This window comes from Scylla paramamosain, chromosome 9, assembly GCF_035594125.1.
Source record: "Scylla paramamosain isolate STU-SP2022 chromosome 9, ASM3559412v1, whole genome shotgun sequence".
Lineage (NCBI taxonomy): Eukaryota > Metazoa > Arthropoda > Malacostraca > Decapoda > Portunidae > Scylla > Scylla paramamosain.
Genome location: NC_087159.1, coordinates 3838197 through 3841964, shown reverse-complemented (window position 1 = coordinate 3841964; position 3768 = coordinate 3838197). Strand labels below are relative to the sequence as shown.

At 46.2% G+C, this 3768-nt stretch overlaps 1 non-coding gene across 1 annotated transcript; it reads left to right on the top strand.

Moving 5' to 3' along the window:
* Positions 1 to 1823: 1823 nt before the first annotated feature.
* Trnav-cac (transfer RNA valine (anticodon CAC)) lies at positions 1824 to 1896 on the top strand. Its single transcript has one exon. It is a non-coding gene; the product is annotated as a tRNA-Val (tRNA).
* The last annotated feature ends 1872 nt before the right edge of the window (positions 1897 to 3768 follow it).

Here is a 3768-nt window from a genome sequence, read left to right as displayed (position 1 = left end):
TTTGCTTAATTGAGTCAAGCACAATAGGACTACGGCAACAATAATCCAACTCTCTCTCTCTCTCTCTCTCTCTCTCTCTCTCTCTCTCTCTCTCTCTCTCTCTCTCTCTCTCTCTCTCTCTCCTTCAATCTTTCTTTCATATAAAACCTGCCTTTCTTCTCCTGTCTGTTACACCTTCCCTGATTCATCCAGCCTCTCTCCTTCCCCTGTCTTGTCTTCTTCCCGTCAGCTTGTTTCTTCCATCCTGTCTGCCTTCCTCCTTAGCCTGTCTTCCTCCTTTAGCCTAATTGTTTTCTTTATTATTGATTGTTTCACTATTTTTTTGTTTTTTTATTTAGTTTCATCTTTCTTCTCCTGGTCTTTTTCGTTTTTACCATGTAACGAGGTTTTTTGTTCTCCTCCTCTTCCTTTCCTCTTCCTCTTCCTCCTCCTCCTCCTCTTCTTTAGGGTCGTACTCTTCCTTCCCTTCCTCCTCCTCCTCTTTCTCCTCTTTAGGGTCGTAGCTGTGGGATGAGGGAGGAAAATAATTGACAGAATGATGGGTCGTATTTTCCTACTGATGACAAAAGGTTTGACAGCTCCCAGCGGCACTCGTCACCCCCACCACCGCCACCACCAACTCTGCTACTACCATCATCACCACCACCACCACCACCGTCACTGCTTCCACCACTACCATCACAACCACCAACACCATTACCACTGTCACCATCACCATCACCACCACCACTGCCATCACCACCATCAGTGCTACTCCTGCCACAACTATTACTTTCACCACCACCATCACCACCATTCTACTAACCGCACCCTTTCTGTTGCTACCATTTGCATGCGTCCCCACTCTTTCACCATCACCACCATCACCACCACGACCACCACCACCACCACCATCCCTTCCATTCATATGACAGTCACACCAACTTCTATGGCAATCTATATCCCTCTTTCCCTCTATTTCCATCCCTCCATTCCACCTTACCTTCCCTCTCCCCGCCTCTCCCAGCCTCTCCCCAACTTCACACATCCTCTTCCGTCCCCCTCCCACAACTGTCACTTTTATCCCCACCATCCCCAGCACCCATTTCCAGAGTTCACCCTCCCACTCCCACTCACACACAAACACACGGACTTCTATCACCATGCACCTTTGATTTTAACACTACTGGTATTTTCATGCAGTTTAATAATCCGATGCCATAGTCTGCACTCATACTTGGTGGTGGTGGTGGTGGTGGTGAGGGTGGTGGAGATAACAGTGATAGTTGCGAATTGATACTGGTCGTGGTGGTGGTTCTCTTTTCGCTCTGACGCTGCTCAGTTTCGTGCAAGGAAGCGTGTCTGTGTCTCTGTCTTCCTTGGTCTCGTGTGTGCTGAGTGCTGGCGGCAGGCATCGGGCGGGTGCTGAGCCACTCCTGCTGTCATCGTGTAAGATAATATGGATTCATTCTCATCAACACACGTCGGTTATTACTTATCATTTGTCTTGTTTGCTCACATCAATCTTCCTTTATTTATTAATTGTGAGCGCCATTAGTCAGTTGCTCATCATGTTAAGAGTCAGTGTTCGTTTGGCCCAACACGGTACCCCCTCCCTGGCCCGTGCATCCTCCAGGTGGCGGCTGGCGGCCCTGGCACTGCTGGCACTGTACGAGCTCAACACGTGCGGAACACGGTGAACATGGGCCAGTTGTCGTTATTTCCTTGTCAGACAATTTAATGATTACTGCAATTATGGAAAACTAGACGAACAACCTTGAATTAGTGAGATATTTTATAATAATGAACTACTAATATTCTCTTTCCGTTATTAGTGGTATAGCGTTTTCGTAGTGTAGTGGTTATCACGTGCGCCTCACACGCGCAAGGTCCCCGGTTCGATCCCGGGCGAAAACATCGTATTTATTTTGTGCGTCAGGAATCAGCAGCCGCACCAGTGCCCTCACTGTGGTGGGGGCAGGTGGTGCACACCATTATTATGCTTAGACAAATAGATAAGTCCTTCCTAGTGGATACGAGAGCTGCCTAGAGCCAAGCCAGACTAGACAGGCAGGTATACGTATGTGTGTGTGTGTGTGTGTGTGAACGGGAGGGAGAATTAGATAAATAGATACCGAATTCTAGAAAACAGAGCAAGAAAGTTTTGGTAGTGCACTCTCTCTGCCTCAGCCTTCAGGGATTCAGTGGGCGGCGAGGGGCGTGGTGGGGCAGGGCAGGCTGGGACGGGGTGGAGCAGGGCGCGTCCCCCGGGGTGCAGGGCGAGCAGGCTGCTTCAGCGCGGAGCCCCGAGCTTAAGGTTCTGTTCCGGAAACTTGGGTCTGAAATAAATAGCAGGAACTTGAAGTCTTGGCTAATTATGTTACTGTTCACCTTTCTTACTTCGTCCATGAATCCAGAGAGAGAGAGAGAGAGAGAGAGAGAGAGAGAGACTATTATGATTTCCAGTATCTTAAGGAGATGCAAAAATAGGACAAAATTGTGATGAGGGAACATTTCAGCGTGTACCTCTGTGTTTAGCGGCCGTCAGCAGGTGTGTATATACAGATGTGGGGCAGCAGGTGTGCGTGGCGGTGCGTGGTGTGGCGTGGCGGCCTGGGTACACACACACGCTAGTAATTGATACCTTTCACGGTGTGCCCCGCCCCGTGAATTTAATTTGCCGCTCATTATGATTTATTGTAGAGATAAATGCACGGTATAATCATGAGCGACCTCCGATGTAGTGCGACACACACACACACATACACACACACACACACACACACACACACACACACACGGTAAGGAGATTAGCGGCGCTGCGGCAGACAGGACCGTGTGTGTGTGTGTGTGTGTGTGTGTGTGTGAGGTCAGAAATAAGAATAGATTATTTCACGTCACGTCAGAGAAATAGCTGGTAACTTTGTGGACTTTGTGAAAAAGAGAGAGAAAAAAAGACAAGAAGGAAGCAAGGAAGCAAGAAAACAGGAAAGCAAGATAAGGCGAAGGTCCAGACTATTAGGAGCTGTTAGGGGAACTATTGTACTATTACTGTCACTATTACTACGCATTCAGCATCAAAGCTTTGTCCTGGGAAGCTAAAAAAAAAAAAAAAAAAAAGAAACAGGAGGAGGAAGAGGAGTAGGAAGGAGACGAGGACGATAAGGAAGGGGAGGAAGAGAACAGAAATATACGATAAAGAAGAGGAGGGAGGCCAGGACGACAACGAGGAGAGGAACAAGAATATACAACAAACCTTATAAAGAATACAAAAAAAAGAACAAAAAGAAGATTAACTGGAAATAACATAAGGTTACTATTGCTTATACTTTTTTATCGTTAGGTCACGCTATTGCCAGTAGAAAAAAATAAGGCAGAGAAAGAAAATATGTATAGCAGACAAGGGCAGTAAGTATTTTAAGATACGATGACGCTGTGGTTTGCTGCCATGGAAAGATAAGTTTGATGTTGTCTCTGATATTTTCCCAAAGAGATCGTGTCACGTGATGAGGGTGGCTGTGAGGAATGAGGTCAGGCGTGAGAGAGAGAGAGAGAGAGAGAGAGAGAGAGAGAGAGAGAGAGAGAGAGAGAGAGAGAGAGAGAGAGAGAGAGAGAGAGATTAAGAAAACAGAAACAAGTGTAGAAAATATGTATATTACCATAAGAGAAATAAAATAAAGTATGTCACTTACATAAATGGATTGATAAAGGAAAAAAATGATGAAAATGACTCACAAAGAAAGTAATAAATAAAATGTGAGCTCAACGAACAGAAATGATGGAACTAAT